General features: G+C 44.3%; 1 long non-coding RNA gene across 1 annotated transcript in view; it reads right to left on the bottom strand.

Annotated features, from left to right (window-relative positions):
• Positions 1-15,329, bottom strand: part of LOC307181451 — a 606,646-nt gene extending 591,317 nt beyond the window's left edge. The window contains exon 1 of the long non-coding RNA XR_013826780.1: positions 15,244-15,329. This is a non-coding gene — a long non-coding RNA (uncharacterized lncRNA). The remainder of the gene's footprint in view (positions 1-15,243) is intronic.
• Positions 15,330-21,900: the final 6,571 nt, after the last annotated feature.

Here is a 21,900-nt window from a genome sequence, read left to right as displayed (position 1 = left end):
AAAAGGGCGTATGCGTTTTTTCCTGAATATATTCAGCAAAAAACGCATACGCCCTTTTTGGCCAACCAAGCAAGCTTGCAAAGGAAATCTGCACTACAATGAAGTCTCACTTCCCCCCGGTCAAAAGGGCCATCTGAAAAAAGTGTAAAATCCAGAAAGGCAGGACAGGCCATGGAGAACTGGGAGCCTTGTTATGCTGATGGGCGGGATGTAAATTGCCAACAGACACTCAGGAGAAGTGTATGGTGTTTCCTGAAACATCGAAAAAACAAATCAACAGAGCCTAGGGCACTTCCACTTATGGTCCTATAGCTTAGGGAAATTAAAATAAAAAAGACACAGCCACCCCAAAGTTTGGGACGCCTCTGTTTACAAGAACCTCGTTTACAGTACAAGTTCAACATCGCAGAAAATGAAAAATGGATAAAGAAGCTGTGGTATTTACTTACAAAGCAATAACACTTCAGCAATGAAATCTATGTCATCAGGCCCTTAGCAGCACAATGAGTGGATTCAGGTATGATGATTCTAACTGAAATAAGTCACACAGAAAAAGAAACATCATAAGATATCAGTAATACACGGAATGTAAACTTGGCTACACAGGAACTGAATTACAGAACAGAACAGGGTCTCAAATTTAGAAAACCAACTTATGCTTGCTTAAGGGGAAAGGTGAGTTGGGGTGCTGCATAAAACCAGAGATTGAAATGATCACAGGTAAAGTTCCTTAAGCCAAATATGGAATAGACAAGAGCTACTCCTTGCTCAACGAAATGGACTCAACACCGCATATTAAACGCCTAAGAATGTACCTGACTAGTAAGTATCTTAAAACCTATGGATTGCTATGTCTCCGAAAGAGAATCAAGCATGTGTACAGGGGCATAAACGCAGCAGTGATAGGACTGGAGAGGTTCGGTGAGCAAATGAAGACCCTTTGAAGTCATATTGCATGGTACCCATTCCACGGGTTTCAACTACCCAGGTTTAAGGTATTCTTCCTTCAGCTAAAACATGCATGTGGAACCTAGAGTATGATCAACCATGTGATCGGGAGACGTGTTCAAATATGTCTCAGTTTTCGTACCCTGGTACTCGGGTGCAACATTCCAGACGCTTACTAACACTCTCTCCACTTGGAGAGTCAGTCCCTTTAACCTCCTGTTTGGCCCAGTTTGCAATTTCTGCGGAAGATGAACAGGAATAGCGAGAATCAATGAGAGACTAGCTGGAGGTGTCTGGATGGGCAAATTTAACTCTCATTTCCCACCAGGAAGAGGAATTAACCAAAGGCTCAGAAAGCCGTGCCAGAACCAGATTAGGGCCTGAAGACATCCTGCGGTGTTGCGGCCAGGTCACAAGAAAACGAGTTGAAGAAAGGAGCTCAGGGGCACTGTAATTCACAAACCTGCAGAGTTATAAATGACAGCTATCGTCCAAAAATATACTGAAGTAAGGCTGCCAAGAGGACTTGAAAGCGGGGCAGAATTGCAGGAAACCGATTTCAGGAGGTAGACTGGAATTGCATTGAAAGCATAGGAAAAGAGGCAGAACGTCCACAATGATGCACTTGGCTAAAAAGTGCGTATGCGTTTTTTCCTGAATATATTCAGGAAAAAACGCATACGCCCTTTTTGGCCAACCAAGCAAACTTGCAAAGGAAATCTGCACTACAATGAAGTCTCACTTCTCCCCGGTTAAAAGGGCCATCTGAAAAAAGTGTAAAATCCAGAAAGGCAGGACAGGCCATGGAGAACTGGGAGCCTTGTTATGCTGATGGGCGGGATGTAAATTGCCAACAGACACTCAGGAGAAGTGTATGGTGTTTCCTGAAACATCTAAAAAACAAAGCAACAGAGCCTAGGGCACTGCCACTTATGGTCCTATAGCTTAGGGAAATTAAAATCAAAATGACACAGCCACCCCAAAGTTTGGGACGCCTCTGTTTACAAGAACCTCGTTTACAGTACAAGTTCAACATCGCAGAAAGTGAAAAATGGATAAAGAAGTTGTGGTATTTACTTACAAAGCAATATCACTCAGCAATGAATCTATGTCATCAGGCCCTTAGCAGCACAATGAGTGGATTCAGGTATGATGATTCTAACTGAAATAAGTCGCACAGAAAAAGAAACATCATAAGATATCAGTAATACACGGAATGTAAACTTGGCCACACAGGAACTGAATTACAGAACAGAACAGGGTCTCAAATTTAGAAAACCAACTTATGCTTGCTTAAGGGTAAAGGTGAGTTGGGGTGCTGCATAAAACCAGAGATTGAAATGAGCACAGATAAAGTTCCTTAAGCCAAATATGGAATAGACAAGAGCTACTCCTTGCTCAACGAAATGGACTCAACACCGCATATTAAACGCCTAAGAATGTACCTGACTAGTAAGTATCTTAAAACCTATTGATTGCTATGTCTCCGAAAGAGAATCAAGCATGTGTACAGGGGCATAAACGCAGCAGTGATAGGACTGGAGAGGTTCGTGAGCAAATGAAGACCCTTTGAAGTCATATTGCATGGTACCCATTCCACGGGTTTCAACTACCCAGGTTTAAGGTATTCTTCCTTCAGCTAAAACATGCATGTGGAACCCAGAGTATGATCAACCATGTGATCGGGAGACGTGTTCAAATATGTCTCAGTTTTCGTACCCTGGTACTCGGGTGCAACATTCCAGACGCTTACTAACACACTCTCCACTTGGAGAGTCAGTCCCTTTAACCTCCTGTTTGGCCCAGTTTGCAATTTCTGCGGAAGATGAACAGGAATAGCGAGAATCAATGAGAGACTAGCTGGAGGTGTCTGGATGGGCAAATTTAACTCTCATTTCCCACCAGGAAGAGGAAATAACCAAAGGCTCAGCGTGCCGGGCCGGAACCAGATTAGGGCCTGAAACCATCCTGCGGTGTTGCGGCCAGCTCAAAAGAAAGCGAGTTGAAGAAAGGAGCTCAGCGCCTCTGTAATTCACAAACCTGCAGAGTTATAAATGACAGCTATCGTCCAAAAATATACTGAAGTAAGGCTGCCAAGAGGACTTGAAAGCGGGGCAGAATTGCAGGATACCGATTTCAGGAGGTAGACTGGAATTGCATTGAAAGCATAGGAAAAGAGGCAGAACGTCCACAATGATGCACTTGGCCAAAAGGGCGTATGCGTTTTTTCCTGAATATATTCAGGAAAAAACGCATACGCCCTTTTTGGCCAACCAAGCAAGCTTGCAAAGGAAATCTGCACTACAATGAAGTCTCACTTCCCCCCGGTCAAAAGGGCCATCTGAAAAAAGTGTAAAACCAAGAAAGGCAGGACAGGCCATGGAGAACTGGGAGCCTTGTTATGCTGATGGGCGGGATGTAAATTGCCAACAGACACTCGGGAGATGTGTATGGTGTTTCCTGAAACATCTAAAAAACAAAGCAACAGAGCCTAGGGCACTTCCACTTATGGTCCTATAGCTTAGGGAAATTAATATCAAAAAGACACAGCAACCCCAAAATTTGGGATGGGTCTTTTTACAGAAATCTCTTCTACGGCACAAGTTAAATATCCCAGAGAGCAAATAATGGATAAAGAAGTTGCGGTACTTATGTACAAAAGAATACCACTCAGCAATGAAATCTATGTCACCAGGCCCCTACCAGCATAATGAGTGGATTGAGGCACGATGATTCTAAGTGAAATAAGTCACACAGAAAAAGAAACATCATAAGGTATCACTAATACACAGAATGTGATCTTGGCTACACATGAACTGAATTACAAAACAGAACAGGGTCTCAAGTTTAGAAAACCAACTTATGCCTGCTTAAGGGGGAAGGTGAGTTGGGGTACTGCATAAAAGCAGAGTTTGAAATTAGCACAGATACCGTTCCATAAGCCAAATATGTAATAGACAAGAGCTACCCCTTGCTCAACGAAATGGATTCAACAATGAGGTATCACCTCACACCTGGTAGAATAGGCATCATTGAAAATCTACAAACAAAAAATGCTGGAAAAGGTGTGGAGAAAAGGAACCCTCTTCCACTATTGTTGGGAATATAAATTGATACAGTCATTATGGAGAACAATATGGAATTTCTTAAGAAACTAACAATAGAATTACCATATGATACAGCAATCCCAGTACTGGACATATACCCAGACAAAACCATAAATCAAAAAGAGTCATTCACCGCAATGTTCATTGCATCACTATTTACAATATCGAGGTAATGGAAGCAACCTAAATGCCCACAGACAGACGAATGCATAAAGCTGTGGTACATATATAAAATGGAATATTACTAAGCCATGAAAAGGAATGAAATTGGGTCATTTGTAGAGACGTCGATGGATCTAGAGACTGTCATACAGAGTGAAGTAAGTCAGAAAGAGAAAAACAAATCTTGTATATTCATGCATATATGTGGAACCTAGAAAAACTGTACAGATTAACCATTTTGCAAGGCATAAATAGAGCAACAGATGTAGACAACAAACGTATGGACACCAAGGGGGGAAAGCTGTTGGGGGGGTGGTGGTGGGAGGAGTTGAGAGACTGGGATTGGCATGTATACATTTATATGTATAAAATAGATAACCAATAAGAACCTGCTGTATAAAAATATAAAATAAAATTCAAAATTAAAAAGAAGTAAAATTTAAAAAATAAAACAGAAAAAACAATTATTCCCTGCACATACATGTATTTATATGAATAAATTATTTCCATGCTTATATCTGTAAATACAAAAAAGAGGAATAAAATCTACCTTGAACCAAAAACGAAAAAGAGAAAAAAAACACAGAACCCACCAGTTACACAGAGGAAAACCGTATCAGGGCACTTGCTCCAGTTGTAAACAATTCTGAAGTTGGTCAGTGGTGGGGAATCGTCTCCCATTCAGCCAGCAGCCCCCACACAACAAGCGTCCTCATTGCAAAGCTGGGGCACCGTGCCGAGGCATCTGTGAGTAAACGTGAGCTGAGCCCCAGGCCAGTTGCTGCTGAACTATTCCCACCCGTCCCAGGTAAAACACCTGAATATATACAAGGACTTGAAAGCCTAGAGGAAGGGCCATAGAGCCACACGAGTGACAGCATGCCGGCCGACTTGGTGCCTGCAGGCCAGCCAGGATGGTCCTGGCCCTGGGTGCTCTTCTCGAAGATTTCCATTTCCCTGCCTGAGATACCCGTCCTGTCCCTGCCCCCACTGCTTTTTTCCTTCCTCACCTCTGCCCAGGGAGAAATTCCAGCAGCAGGTATGGGTGACACATCCTCTTCTTTAGCAGGTGGCAGCCTGGCAACTGCTGCAGAAAGTCCAGCAGAGCCCCACTCACACTGGGCCACCCACAAAGCCGTGGCCTCTCACTCCCTCCCACCAGCCCAGCCCCGAGACTGCTGACAGGGCAGAGAAAATGGCGTCAGGCACGGCTGCAGGGGCTCTTGCTGCCTGGAGTGGTATTTATATTGATCTCAACCCAGGCACACCTGGGGAGGGCTGGCCGGCACGGTAAGGCTGCCCAGGTCAGCCAATCATCACCCCTCAGGGGCTCACAGTTGCAGAAAATGGAACTTGCTGAACCGGCCAGGTCCAAGGAACAGGTGTGGGCTCCTGAGAGTCAGGATAGACAAGGGGCTGCAGCTTTGGCTTGTTTTCTAATCATTTTATCTGGCCCATGAGTGGGAGACAACTTCAAGAAAACCCTCTCCTAATGAGAGGAACCCAGGAGTCAGGCAGAGGAGGGGTGGGTGGTGGTTGGAGACAGAGGCCTGGTGCCCCGGGTGCAGTGGAAGTCTCTGGAAGACCAGGTGGAGGGAGGCCTCACGGAGTGATGCCCAGGGTCACAGACCTGTCGCAGCTGCTGTTTGTTAGTTCAAGTCCTGCTCTGAGGTGCTCTGTGTCAGCTCTGAGCGACAGGTGAGCTGGGGGTGCTCTGCAATGAGGGCTATGTGCACGGTTCCTGTGTGCCCAGCCCTGCCACGGTACCTGCAAGGGTAGCTCTGTATCCTGGGAGGGGCCTGACCACGAGAGCCCCGTGGGCTGGGGTGGGGGTGGGGTACCTGCCCAGGTGAGCTCCATATTCTGGGATTGGTCTGACCACGAGAGCCCCATGGGCTGCTGGGGACCTGGTAAAGGATGTCAGGACAGTCAGTGAAGCCACCGAGGATATACCTCCAGTTGCTCCTAATTCCTACACCCTGCTGGTCATTCTACCAACCACCAGGACATGGTATTCTGTATTAGTCTTCAATGATGCCTTCTTTTGTATTCCATTAGTCCCAGAGTCACAAGAAATTTTGGCTTGTGAGTGGCAGGACTCAACATACAACTAAAACAATACTTCCGGGCCGTCTGGCCCCAAGGGTGCAAAAATTCCCACACCATCTTTGGGGAAAGCTTAGCTAAAGACCTAAAAGTTCTACCTCTGGAAAAGGAAACCCTCCTTCAATATGCAGACGACATTCTGATCACCAGCCCTACTAAGGAGGCCTCTGAACTACCAAGCCAATAAAGGATAGAAGTTGTCCAAGAAAAAGCTCAAATATCACAGACTGCGGTGACCTGCCTGGGCTTCATTCTCACAGAAGGTCAGAGAAGCCCATCCCAGGAAAGGGAAGAAACCATTTTCAGCCTTACCCCTTTCTAAAACTAGAAGACAGCTTAGGGGTTCCTGGGGAGGCCAGGGTTTGCTGCTTCTGGATCCCTAGCTACAGTCTACTAGCTGGGCCTCTATATGAAACACTGAAAGGAAAAGATGATGATCCTTTTGAATAGAATCCAGAAGTGGCCTTTCAAGAATGGAAAGAGCAGTCAATTCAGACCCTTGCCCTGGAACTCCCTAATTTAGCTAAACCCTTTGACCTTTACATTCCCGGTGAAAGGTGAATCGCCATTGGAGAATTAGTGCAAAAACTGGGACCACTTGAAATGGAACAATGCAAGAATGCCATCCAGGTAGGATAAACTACGGTCACTAAGGGGCTTGGCCCACTGCCACATCTGGCCAAGATACTGGCGGTATCTAAAAACCTGGAAATCAGCAGCCCAAAAGGCCACCTCCCTCCTAAGGGAAAAGGACCCCACGTGGTGATCCTAACCACCAACCATGCCCTGAAGTTGCAGGGTTCGCTCCGTGGGCACACCGACCTCGAGTGAGGAGGCCCTCCAACTCCAACATCCAGAGAGATAACCGGGGGCAACAGGGCACCATGACGACTCGTGTGAACATCACTTGACCTGGAGTTTCTCTCATAAAACAACAAGAGTGTGTCCCAAAAGAGTAGACTACTGCTTGCAGGACTTACTGCACCCAGAGGGGAGCTAATAATCTTGGCGGGGGAACAGTATACCACACTGTCACCATAGAAAAGCCTACAGACACCGTGATGATGGTGGCCAATAAGACCGGCTGGACTCCTGTTTACTTCAAAAGGCTGTTGACTCAGTAGCCATCATGGTCCTTGGTCACCACTGACCCTGGACTGTCTGGGAGTTGAGCGGGCAGGGCTCTGACACCTGGTGCTGTTTGTACGTTAATTCAGGGGCCTAACTGAAGAAAGCGCAGACTACTGGTCAGAGCATCTAGGCTGGCAGAGACGGTCAGCCTAAGGTGGCCGAACAAATGTGGGGCGGGGTGAAACCGGCCCCCACAGCGTCTCTGCACATCTCTTTCCTGGACCCTTAAAGGTCATTAGAATCTATAACACTTCCAATGCTGGTGCTCAGGTGGACGAGCAGGGAGGCAGGGGTCCTGGGGACAATCAACGTCACCGGGAGGCTGCTGGGGAGAAGCTCTGACCCTCGCCCCAGGGTATGAGGGCTCCCAACTCAGCACTCAGCAGTTACAGAAGAAGGGTCTGCACCCTCAGCACTCCAAGAATGAGGAACGGGACAAAAGGCAGAGGAGGGGTTTGTCCCCAGCAAAGCCCATTAAAAATCCCTGGGAGATAAAAATAGAATCTGGGCAATAAAGTCAAGTCTAACCTTTTTTATCCTTTGTGCTTTGTCTAATTTCACGTGCTCCTAGGGTCCCGCATGCAGAGGTTCCACACCCGGCACTTCAGACCAGATTTCCTAGTGCAGAATGGCTGGGTCGACACCTCAGCTCCTGGGGCCCAGTGCAGACTCCACGATATAGAGCCTGAGCTACAGCCAACCCGGCCCTCGAGAGCTCCGCCGCCTCCCTCCCTCCCACTGACTCTGACAGGATCTCTACACAGCAGCCCAGCCCACAGCCCACGGGGTAGTGCATGCTCTCACCTCTCCATTCTCTGATCAAAATATAAAGTTTCCTTTGCTTGTGAACCAAACTCAGTCTCGATCTGTTGGCCCCAATGACACTGGGCAGGGGGACACTTGTTGGGGTCCACTCTGGAGGATCAGTAACAGAAATTGAGACTATTGTAACCTCAATGAACAGATGTGTGAGCCAAACTGTAGTTAACATAGAACAGTGTATAAGGCTCGGGTAAAATAAGATGTTTTTAACACTTCCATTTGATATTTCCATCACTTTTTATAAGCAAGTTCAGTGAAAAGGTTTGTCTTATTTGTCAGGTCAATATTAGAGAAACGAAGTGATTTCTTTCCAAGGATGTACATCTAATAATCTTGGTTAAACCTTCAATCTTGTTTTAAATGCTTTTCCATTGAAAATGATACCTCTCTTTCAGCTCCCCCATTTCTGAGAAGTATAAAATCTTATAATTTATTATTACCAAAGGGGAAAGGTGGGAGGAGGGATAAATTAACAGTTTGGAATGAACACATACACACTGCTATGTATAAAATAGATCATCAACAAGGAACTACTGTATAGCACAGGGAACTACACTCAACATTTTGCAATAACCTATAAGGGGAAATAATCTGAAAAAGAATAGATATTTTTATTGACATCATCTATCAATGACAGTTAAAGTGTAGCCTAAGGGAAGCTGGTGGTGAGTGCTTCTGACCCTGAAGACTTCAATCATCTAAAGTTTGGACTCTGCCTACTTCCCAAGGCCCTTAATGAACATATGTGTAGCCGTAGCTTAAAAACTTCCCCAGTTTGGGTTTCGGGGAGACACTGATTTTGAAAAAGCCCTGGTGTTCTCCTTACATGAATGGGACTCTTCCTACTGCTAAAACATGTCTGTCACACCCAGAGGATGGTATACCATCTGATCGGGAAGAGTTTGGAAAAGGCATCTCATCTCCTCATCTCCTGGTGCTCGGGTTCACCCCTCCAGCGTCTTTACTAACAAACAGTCTCCCCACTTGGAGATGTCAGCACTGTCAACATCCTGTTGCGTACAGTTTGGAATTTGTCCAGAGGATGAAGCGGAAGGATGAGGAACAATGAGAGACAAGTCCTAGGTGTTCAGACAGGCACATGTCACTCTAATTTCCAATCAGGAAGACGAATTGACCAAAGGCTAGGGTTGCCCATGGAAACAGTATAGGGCTTGAGGAAATCCCGCTGCTTTGTGGCCAGTTCCCATAAACACGAGTTGAACAATGGAACTCAGGGGCAGTAAAATTCACAAAACTGCAGAGTTGAAAATATCCATCACTGAAAAATGTCTTGAGGAAAGTCAGAGAAAAGGACTTGTAAGCAAGGGAGAATGGCAGGAAAGGGATTTGAGGAGGTAGAAAGGACTCGCCATTAAGCACAAGAAAAGGAGCTGAACATTGCCAACATTGCAGTTGGCCAAAAAGGGTGTATGCGTTCTTTTCTGTATATATTCAAGAAAAGGGCATACACTTTTTTAGCCAACCAAACAGGTGGGCACTGGAAGTCAATACTACAAAAGATATCACTTCGCATCAGTCAGAAGAGCCATCCTCATAAAGCGTAAACAACAGAAATGCAGGACAGGGCAACGAGAAGAGGGAGCCCTGTGAGACTTATAGTGGAAATGTATATTGCCAACGGCCATTCTGGAGAAGTGTATTGTGTTTACTAAAGCATCTAAAAAATGAGCTACAGAGCATAGGGCACTTGCACTCATGGGCGTATATCTTGGGAAAAACAAAAATCGAGAGGACACAGGCACCCCAATGTTTAAAAGATCCTCGACTAGGATATAACTTAAAAGATCCTCGACTCTGTTTAAAAGATCCTCGACTAGGATATAACTTAAATGTCTCTGGAGGGAAAAAATGGATAGAGATGTGGTACTTAGGTAGAGTGGAATATTATTCAGCCTGGAAATCAATGAAATATGGCCAGTTGTAACGACTCCGGAGGAGTTACGTATGATCATTCTAAGTGACAGAATTCAAAAAGAAAAAGACACATATCATAAGATATCACTTAAAGGTGGAATCCAAAATGGCTACACATGAAATAAATTACAAAACAAAAACATAGTCAAATATGTAGAAAACACGCATAAGGCTGCTAAACGGGAAAGGTGGGGAGGGGTGAGGCATCATCCAGGAGGTTGAAATTAGCAAAGATACCATTCCAAATACCAAACTGATAATCAACAAGGCCTACACGGTAGCTAAAAGAACTGCACTCAGCACACTCAAGTCACCGGAAAAGAATATATACGACTGGTAAGAATCTGAAAAAGAATTTATTGATGTCTCTCTGTACGTGAATCAAGTGGATGTACAGCAGCAAGAAACAGAGCTTTGAAAATCAGCTGTAACCAATATAGTAATAAATTGAAAAAAATAAACGACAGAGAGACAGAGAAAACCTCTTACAACTTTTCCTCAGGGACGGTGATGCAACATGGATTGAACACATCTAGACCCACAGCAGGATGAGACATAAGGCTGGAAACTGTTTGCGCTAAGAGAAATGTGAGGTTGGGTGAGGAAATGCACACCCTTTAAAGTAATACTACCTGGTACCCATTCAATGGGTCCCAAATCTGCAGGTTCAAGGGATCTTCCTACAGCTAAAACATGCATGGAAATCCCAGAGGACTGTACACCATGTGATCGGGAGATGTGTCTAAAATGCACCTCATTTATCCTCTCCTGGTGCTCCTGTTCACCATTCCAGCCACGCTACTTAGAATCTCCCCACTTGGAGAATCAGCACATTTAAACTTCTGTTTCACACATTTTGCAAATTGTGAGGAGGATGAACGGGAAGAGGGGGAACCAATGAGAGAAGAGTTGTAGGGGTTTGGACGGGCACATATCACTCTAATTTCCCATTAAGAATAAGAATTAAAGAAAGGCTCAGCCTGCCTCGCCGGAGCCAAAATAGGGCCTGAAGCAATCCTGCAGGTTTGAGGCCAGCTCACAAAAGAGCAACTTAAAAAATGGAGCTCAGGGTCACTGCAATTTACAAACCTGCAGAGTTATAAATGAAAACTAACGTCCAAAAATATGTTGAGGTAAGGCAAAGAAGAGGATCTGAATGCAAGACAGAATTGCAAGAAACAGATTTCAAGAGATAGATTGGACTCGTCTTTAACGCACATGAAAAGCGGCAGAATTTCGACAATGATGCAGTTGGCCCAAAAGGGCGTATGCGTTTTTTCCTGATTATATCCAGGAAAAAACGCATACGCACTTTATGGGCAACGAAGCAAGCAAGCAATGCAAATGTGCACAACAAAGAAGTCTCACTTCCCACCGGTCAAAAGGGCCATCCTAAAAAATTGTAAAAACCAGAAATGCAGGACAGGCCATGGAGAACAGGGAGCCTTTATACGCTGATGGGCAGTGTGTGAACTGCCGAGAGCCACTCTGGAGAAGTGTATGGTGGTTCCTAAATCATCTAAAAAACAGAGCTACAGAGCATAGGACTCTTCCAATCATGGGAGTATATCTAGGGAAGTCTAAAAATCAACAAGACACAAGCACACCACAGTTTAGGGCTACTCTGTTTACAAGAACCTCAACTTCAGTACACCTTAAATATCCCAGGAAAGAGAACAATGGATAAAGAAGATGTGGTACTTATGTACAATGGAATATCTCTTCACCATGAAATCAATGTAATAAGGCTAGTAGAAGGATAAAGAGTGGATTTAGGTCCGATAATACTACTTGAAATAAGTCAAACAGAAAAAGAAACATATCATAAGATATCACTTATAGAGGGAGGGTAAATATGGCTGCACAAGAAATGAATTACAGAACAGAACAGTGTCTCACATTTAGAAAACACACTTATGTCAGCTTAAGGGGAAAGGAGAGGTGGGGTGATGCATAAAACCAGAGTTTGAAATTAGCACAGATACCGTTCAATAAACCAAATAGGTATTAGACAAGATCTACACCTTGCTCAATGAACAGGCCTCAACACACCCTATACACCGCAGAGAAATATATCTGAGGAATAAGAATCTTAAAACCCATGTATTGATATATCTCCATAAGGGAATCAAGTGTGTGCAGAGCGGCACAAACACAGCAGTGAAAAGGAGCTAAACCCCATTATAGAAATAAATTTTAAAAACAAAACGCAGAAACAATGAAAGAGAGAAAAATTCTTACAAAATTCGCTCAGGGGCTGTGATGCAACCTGGATTGACCACATATAAACCCACAGCTGGATAAGACATAAGGCTGGACACTTGGGGCTGACAGGATTGGTGAGCTTTGGTGAGCAACTGCCGAAAGTTTAATGCAATACTTCATGCTACTCATTCCAAGGGTCCCAACACTCCAGGTTGAAAGGAATCTTCCTACAGCTAAACCATGCTTGGGAAACCCAGCGACTGGTATACCATATGATCGGGAAAGGTTTCTAAAACGCACCTCATTTTTCCTCTCCTGGGGCTCCGGATCGACATTCCAGCCACTTTACTAACAACATCCCCACATGGAGTCAATGCCTTTAAGTTCTGGTATCGCACAGTCTGCAGTTAGTGCAGAGGATGAATGGGAATAGGGGGAACCAGTGAGAAACTAGCTGTAGCGGTTTCAATGGGCACATGTCACTCAAATATCACATCAGTAAGAAGAATTAACCAAAGGCACAGCAAGGTGCCCCAGAAGAAAAATAGGGCTTCAAGGAATCCTGTGGTTACGGGGCAAGACCACAAAAATAAGAGCTAAAAAATGGAGCTAAGGGCCACTGCAATTCAAAAACCTGCAGAGTTATAAAGGCCAACTATTTTTAAAAAATATATTGAGGTAAGGCTATGAAGAGGCATTGAAAGCAAGGCAGAATTGCGGGAAACCGATTTCAGGAGGTAGACTGGAATTGCATTGAAAACATATGAAGAGAGTCAGAAACTCGACAAAGATGCACTTGGCCAAAAAGGGCGTATGCGTTTTTTCCTGAATATATTCAGGAAAAAACGCATACGCACTTTTTGGCCAACCAAGCAAGCTTGCAAAGGAAATCTGCACTACAATGAAGTCTCACTTCCACCCGGTCAAAAGGGACATCTGAAAAAAGTGTAAAATCCATAAAGGCACGACAGGCCATGGAGAACTGGGAGCCTTGTTATGCTGATGGGCGGGATGTAAATTGCCAACAGCCACTCTGGAGAAGTGTATGGTGTTTCCTGAAACATCTAAAAAACAAAGCAACAGAGCCTAGGGCACTTCCACTTATGGTCCTATAGCTTAGGGAAATTAAAATCAAAAAGACACAGCCACCCCAAAGTTTGGGACGGCTCTGTTTACAAGAACCTCGTTTACGGTACAAGTTCAATATCGCAGAAAGTGAAAAATGGATAAAGAACTTGTGGTACTTACGTACAATGCAATATCACTCAGCAATGAAATCTATGTCATCAGGCCCGTAGCAGCATAATGAGTGGATTCAGGTATGATGATTCGAACTGAAATAAGTCACACAGAAAAGAAACATCATAAGGTGTCACTAATACACAGAATGTGAACTTGGCTACACATGAACTGAATTACAAAACAGAACAGTGTCTCAAGTTTAGAAAACCAACTTATGCTTGCTTAAGGGGGAAGGTGAGTTGGGGTGCTGCATAAAACCAGAGATTGAAATGAGCACAGATAAAGTTCCTTAAGCCAAATATGGAATAGACAAGAGCTACTCCTTGCTCAACGAAATGGACTCAACACCCCATATTAAACGCCTAAGAATGTACCTGACTAGTAAGTATCTTAAAACCTATGGATTGCTATGTCTCCAAAAGAAAATCAAGCGTGTGTACAGGGGCATAAACGCAGCAGTGATAGGATTGGAGAGGTTCGGTGAGCAAATGAAGACCCTTTGAAGTCATATTGCATGGTACCCATTCCACGGGTCTCAACTCTCCAGGTTTAAGGTATTCATCCTTCAGCTAAAACATGCATGTGGAACCCAGAGTATGATCAACCATGTGAACGGGAGACGTGTTCAAATATGTCTCAGTTTTCCTCCCCTGGTACTCGGGTGCAACATTCCAGACACTTTACTAACACTCTCCCGACTTGGAGAGTCAGTCCCTTTAACCTCCTGTTTGGCCCAGTTTGCAATTTCAGCGGAAGATGTACAGGAATAGGGAGAACCAATGAGAGGCTAGCTGGAGGTGTCTGGACGGGCAAATTTAACTCTCATTTCCCACCAGGAAGAGGAATTAACCAAAGGCTCAGCATGCCGGGCCGGAACCAGATTAGGGCCTGAAGCCATCCTGCGGTGTTGCGGCCAGCTCAAAAGAAAGCGAGTTGAAGAAAGGAGCTCAGGGGCACTGTAATTCACAAACCTGCAGAGTTATAAATGACAGCTATCGTCCAAAAATATACTGAAGTAAGGCTGCCAAGAGGACTTGAAAGCGGGGCAGAATTGCAGGAAACCGATTTCAGGAAGTAGACTGGAATTGCATTGAAAGCATAGGAAAAGAGGCAGAACGTCCACAATGATGCACTTGGCCAAAAAGGGCGTATGCGTTTTTTCCTGAATATATTCAGGAAAAAACGCATACGCCCTTTTTGGCCAACCAAGCAAGCTTGCAAAGGAAATCTGCACTACAATGAAGTCTCACTTCCCCCCGGTCAAAAGGGCCATCTGAAAAAAGTGTAAAATCCAGAAAGGCAGGACAGGCCATGGAGAACTGGGAGCCTTGTTATGCTGATGGGCGGAATGTAAATTGCCAACAGACACTCGGGAGAAGTGTATGGTGTTTCCTGAAACATCGAAAAAACAAACCAACAGAGCCTAGGGCACTTCCACTTACGGTCCTATATCTTAGGGAAATTAAAATCAAAAAGACACAGCCACCCCAAATTTTGGGACGCCTCTGTTTACAAGAACCTCGTTTACAGTACAAGTTCAACATCGCAGAAAATGAAAAATGGATAAAGAAGCTGTGGTATTTACTTACAAAGCAATATTACTCAGCAATGAAATCTATGTCATCAGGCCCTTAGCAGCACAATGAGTGGATTCAGGTATGATGATTCCAACTGAAATAAGTCACACAGAAAAAGAAACATCATAAGATATCACTAATACACGGAATGGAAACTTGGCTACACAGGAACTGAATTACAGAACAGAACAGGGTCTCAAATTTAGAAAACCAACTTATGCTTGCTTAAGGGGAAAGGTGAGTTGGGGTGCTGCATAAAACCAGAGATTGAAATGAGCACAGATAAAGTTCCTTAAGCCAAATATGGAATAGACAAGAGCTACTCCTTGCTCAACGAAATGGACTCAACACCCCATATTAAACGCCTAAGAATGTACCTGACTAGTAAGTATCTTAAAACCTATGGATTGCTATGTCTCCAAAAGAAAATCAAGCGTGTGTACAGGGGCATAAACGCAGCAGTGATAGGATTGGAGAGGTTCGGTGAGCAAATGAAGACCCTTTGAAGTCATATTGCATGGTACCCATTCCACGGGTCTCAACTCTCCAGGTTTAAGGTATTCATCCTTCAGCTAAAACATGCATGTGGAACCCAGAGTATGATCAACCATGTGAACGGGAGACGTGTTCAAATATGTCTCAGTTTTCCTCCCCTGGTACTCGGGTGCAACATTCCAGACACTTTACTAACACTCTCCCGACTTGGAGAGTCAGTCCCTTTAACCTCCTGTTTGGCCCAGTTTGCAATTTCAGCGGAAGATGTACAGGAATAGGGAGAACCAATGAGAGGCTAGCTGGAGGTGTCTGGACGGGCAAATTTAACTCTCGTTTCCCACCAGGAAGAGGAATTAACCAAAGGCTCAGCATGCCGGGCCGGAACCAGATTAGGGCCTGAAGCCATCCTGCGGTGTTGCGGCCAGCTCAAAAGAAAGCGAGTTGAAGAAAGGAGCTCAGGGGCACTGTAATTCACAAACCTGCAGAGTTATAAATGACAGCTATCGTCCAAAAATAGACTGAAGTAAGGCTGCCAAGAGGACTTGAAAGCGGGGCAGAATTGCAGGAAACCGATTTCAGGAAGTAGACTGGAATTGCATTGAAAGCATAGGAAAAGAGGCAGAACGTCCACAATGATGCACTTGGCCAAAAAGGGCGTATGCGTTTTTTCCTGAATATATTCAGGAAAAAACGCATACGCCCTTTTTGGCCAACCAGGCAAGCTTGCAAAGGAAATCTGCACTACAATGAAGTCTCACTTCCCCCCGGTCAAAAGGGCCATCTGAAAAAAGTGTAAAATCCAGAAAGGCAGGACAGGCCATGGAGAACTGGGAGCCTTGTTATGCTGATGGGCGGGATGTAAATTGCCAACAGACACTCAGGAGAAGTGTATGGTGTTTCCTGAAACATCTAAAAAACAAAGCAACAGAGCCTAGGGCACTTCCGCTTATGGTCCTATAGCTTATGGAAATTAAAATCAAAAAGACACAGCCACCCCAAAGTTTGGGACGCCTCCGTTTACAAGAACCTCGTTTACCGTACAAGTGCAATATCACAGAAAGTGAAAAATGGATAAAGAACTTGTGGTACTTACGTACAATGCAGTATCACTCAGCAATGAAATCTATGTCATCAGGCCCTTAGCAGCACAATGAGTGGATTCAGGTATGATGATTCAAACTGAAATAAGTCACACAGAAAAAGAAACATCATAAGATATCAGTAATACACGGAATGGAAACTTGGCTACACAGGAACTGAATTACAGAACAGAACAGGGTCTCAAATTTAGAAAACCAACTTATGCTTGCTTAAGGGTAAAGGTGAGTTGGGGTGCTGCATAAAACCAGAGATTGAAATGAGCACAGATAAAGTTCCTTAAGCCAAATATGGAATAGACAAGAGCTACTCCTTGCTCAACGAAATGGACTCAACACCGCATATTAAACGCCTAAGAATGTACCTGACTAGTAAGTATCTTAAAACCTATGGATTGCTATGTCTCCGAAAGAGAATCAAGCATGTGTACAGGGGCATAAACGCAGCAGTGATAGGATTGGAGAGGTTCGGTGAGCAAATGAAGACCCTTTGAAGTCATATTGCATGGTACCCATTCCACGGGTTTCAACTACCCAGGTTTAAGGTATTCTTCCTTCAGCTAAAACATGCATGTGGAACCTAGAGTATGATCAACCATGTGATCAGGAGACGTGTTCAAATATGTCTCAGTTTTCGTACCCTGGTAGTCGGGTGCAACATTCCAGACGTTTTACTAACACTCTCCCGACTTGGAGAGTCAGTCCCTTTAACCTCCTGTTTGGCCCAGTTTGCAATTTCTGCGGAAGATGAACAGGAATAGCGAGAACCAATGAGAGACTAGCTGGAGGTGTCTGGACGGGCAAATTTAACTCTCATTTCCCACCAGGAAGAGGAATTAACCAAAGGCTCAGCGTGCCGTGCCAGAACCAGATTAGGTCCTGAAGACATCCTGCGGTGTTGCGGCCAGGTCACAAGAAAGCGAGTTGAAGAAAGGAGCTCAGGGGCACTGTAATTCACAAACCTGCAGAGTTATAAATGACAGCTATCGTCCAAAAATAGACTGAAGTAAGGCTGCCAAGAGGACTTGAAAGCGGGGCAGAATTGCAGGAAACCGATTTCAGGAGGTAGACTGGAATTGCATTGAAAGCATAGGAAAAGAGGCAGAACGTCCACAATGATGCACTTGGCCAAAAAGGGCGTATGCGTTTTTTCCTGAATATATTCAGGAAAAAACGCATACGCCCTTTTTGGCCAACCAAGCAAGCTTGCAAAGGAAATCTGCACTACAATGAAGTCTCACTTCCCCCCGGTCAAAAGGGCCATCTGAAAAAAGTGTAAAATCCAGAAAGGCAGGACAGGCCATGGAGAACTGGGAGCCTTGTTATGCTGATGGGCGGGATGTAAATTGCCAACAGACACTCGGGAGAAGTGTATGGTGTTTCCTGAAACATCTAAAAAACAAAGCAACAGAGCCTAGGGCACTTCCACTTATGGTCCTATAGCTTAGGGAAATTAAAATCAAAAAGACACAGCCACCCCAAAGTTTGGGACGCCTCCGTTTACAAGAACCTCGTTTACCGTACAAGTGCAATATCACAGAAAGTGAAAAATGGATAAAGAACTTGTGGTACTTACGTACAATGCAGTATCACTCAGCAATGAAATCTATGTCATCAGGCCCGTAGCAGCATAATGAGTGGATTCAGGTACGATGATTCTAACTGAAATAAGTCACACAGAAAAAGAAACATCATAAGATATCACTAATACACGGAATGTAAACTTGGCTACACAGAAACTGCATTCCAAAACAGAACAGGGTCTCAAATTTAGAAAACCAACTTATGCTTGCTTAAGGGGAAAGGTGAGTTGGGGTGCTGCATAAAACCAGAGATTGAAATGAGCACAGATAAAGTTCCTTAAGCCAAATATGGAATAGACAAGAGCTACTCCTTGCTCAACGAAATGGACTCAACACCCCATATTAAACGCCTAAGAATGTACCTGACTAGTAAGTATCTTAAAACCTATGGATTGCTATGTCTCCAAAAGAGAATCAAGCGTGTGTACAGGGGCATAAACGCAGCAGTGATAGGATTGGAGAGGTTCGGTGAGCAAATGAAGACCCTTTGAAGTCATATTGCATGGTACCCATTACACGGGTCTCAACTCTCCAGGTTTAAGGTATTCTTCCTTCAGCTAAAACATGCATGTGGAACCCAGAGTATGATCAACCATGTGAACGGGAGACGTGTTCAAATATGTCTCAGTTTTCCTCCCCTGGTACTCGGGTGCAACATTCCAGACGCTTTACTAACACTCCCGACATGGAGAGTCAGTGCCTTTAACCTCCTGTTTGGCCCAGTTTTCAATTTCTGCGGAAGATGAACAGGAATAGCGAGAACCAATGGGAGGCTAGCTGGAGGTGTCTGAACGGGCAAATTTAACTCTCATTTCCCACCAGGAAGAGGAATTAACCAAAGGCTCAGCATGCCGGGCCGGAACCAGATTAGGGCCTGAAGCCATCCTGCGGTGTTGCGGCCAGCTCACAAGAAAGCGAGTTGAAGAAAGGAGCTCAGGGGCACTTTAATTCACAAACCTGCAGAGTTATAAATGACAGCTATCGTCCAAAAATATACTGAAGTAAGGCTGCCAAGAGGACTTGAAAGCGGGGCAGAATTGCAGGAAACCGATTTCAGGAGGTAGACTGGAATTGCATTGAAAGCATAGGAAAAGAGGCAGAACGTCCACAATGATGCACTTGGCCAAAAAGGGCGTATGCGTTTTTTCCTGAATATATTCAGGAAAAAACGCATACGCCCTTTTTGGCCAACCAAGCAAGCTTGCAAAGGAAATCTGCACTACAATGAAGTCTCACTTCCCCCCGGTCAAAAGGGCCATCTGAAAAAAGTGTAAAATCCAGAAAGGCAGGACAGGCCATGGAGAACTGGGAGCCTTGTTATGCTGATGGGCGGGATGTAAATTGCCAACAGACAGTTGGGAGAAGTGTATGGTGTTTCCTGAAACATCTAAAAAACAAAGCAACAGAGCCTAGGGCACTTCCACTTATGGTCCTATAGCTTAGGGAAATTAAAATCAAAAAGACACAGCCACCCCAAAGTTTGGAACGGCTCTGTTTACAAGAACCTCGTTTACAGTACAAGTTCAACATTGCAGAAAGTGTAAAATGGATAAAGAAGTTGTGGTATTCACTTACAAAGCAATATCACTCAGCAATGAAATCTATGTCATCAGGCCCTTAGCAGCACAATGAGTGGATTCAGGTATGATGATTCTAACTGAAATAAGTCACACAGAAAAAGAAACATCATAAGATATCAGTAATACACGGAATGTAAACTTGGCTACACAGGAACTGAATTACAGAACAGAACAGGGTCTCAAATTTAGAAAACCAACTTATGCTTGCTTAAGGGTAAAGGTGAGTTGGGGTGCTGCATAAAACCAGAGATTGAAATGAGCACAGATAAAGTTCCTTAAGTCAAATATGGAATAGACAAGAGCTACTCCTTGCTCAACGAAATGGACTCAACACCGCATATTAAACGCCTAAGAATGTACCTGACTAGTAAGTATCTTAAAACCTATGGATTGCTATGTCTCCGAAAGAGAATCAAGCATGTGTACAGGGGCATAAACGCAGCAGTGATAGGATTGGAGATGTTCGGTGAGCAAATGAAGACCCTTTGAAGTCATATTGCATGGTACCCATTACACGGGTCTCAACTCTCCAGGTTTAAGGTATTCTTCCTTCAGCTAAAACATGCATGTGGAACCTAGAGTATGATCAACCATGTGATCGGGAGACGTGTTCAAATATGTCTCAGTTTTCCTCCCCTGGTACTCGGGTGCAACATTCCAGACGCTTTACTAACACTCTCCCGACTTGGAGAGTCAGTCCCTTTAACCTCCTGTTTGGCCCAGTTTGCAATTTCTGCGGAAGATGAACAGGAATAGCGAGAACCAATGAGAGGCTAGCTGGAGGTGTCTGGACGGGCAAATTTAACTCTCATTTCCCACCAGGAAGAGGAATTAACCAAAGGCTCAGCATGCCGGGCCGGAACCAGATTAGGGCCTGAAGCCATCCTGCGGTGTTGCGGCCAGGTCACAAGAAAGCGAGTTGAAGAAAGGAGCTCAGGGGCACTGTAATTCACAAACCTGCAGAGTTATAAATGACAGCTATCGTCCAAAAATAGACTGAAGTAAGGCTGCCAAGAGGACTTGAAAGCGGGGCAGAATTGCAGGAAACCGATTTCAGGAGGTAGACTGGAATTGCATTGAAAGCATAGGAAAAGAGGCAGAACGTCCACAATGATGCACTTGGCCAAAAAGGGCGTATGCGTTTTTTCCTGAATATATTCAGGAAAAAACGCATACGCCCTTTTTGGCCAACCAAGCAAACTTGCAAAGGAAATCTGCACTACAATGAAGTCTCACTTCCCCCCGGTCAAAAGGGCCATCTGAAAAAAGTGTAAAATCCAGAAAGGCAGGACAGGCCATGGAGAACTGGGAGCCTTGTTATGCTGATGGGCGGGATGTAAATTGCCAACAGACACTCAGGAGAAGTGTATGGTGTTTCCTGAAACATCTAAAAAACAAAGCAACAGAGCCTAGTGCACTTCCACTTATGGTCCTATAGCTTAGGGAAATTAAAATCAAAAAGACACAGCCACCCCAAAGTTTGGGACGCCTCCGTTTACAAGAACCTCGTTTACCGTACAAGTTCAATATCACAGAAAGTGAAAAATGGATAAAGAACTTGTGGTACTTACGTACAATGCAGTATCACTCAGCAATGAAATCTATGTTATCAGGCCCGTAGCAGCATAATGAGTGGATTCAGGTACGATGATTCTAACTGAAATAAGTCACACAGAAAAAGAAACATCATAAGATATCACTAATACACGGAATGTAAACTTGGCTACACAGGAACTGCATTCCAAAACAGAACAGGGTCTCAAATTTAGAAAACCAACTTATGCTTGCTTAAGGGGAAAGGTGAGTTGGGGTGCTGCATAAAACCAGAGATTGAAATGAGCACAGATAAAGTTCCTTAAGCCAAATATGGAATAGACAAGAGCTACCCTTTGCTCAACGAAATGGATTCA

This window comes from Stenella coeruleoalba (assembly GCF_951394435.1).
Source record: "Stenella coeruleoalba genome assembly, contig: scaffold_130, whole genome shotgun sequence".
NCBI lineage: Eukaryota > Metazoa > Chordata > Mammalia > Artiodactyla > Delphinidae > Stenella > Stenella coeruleoalba.
This window is presented reverse-complemented; position numbering and strand designations above follow the sequence as displayed.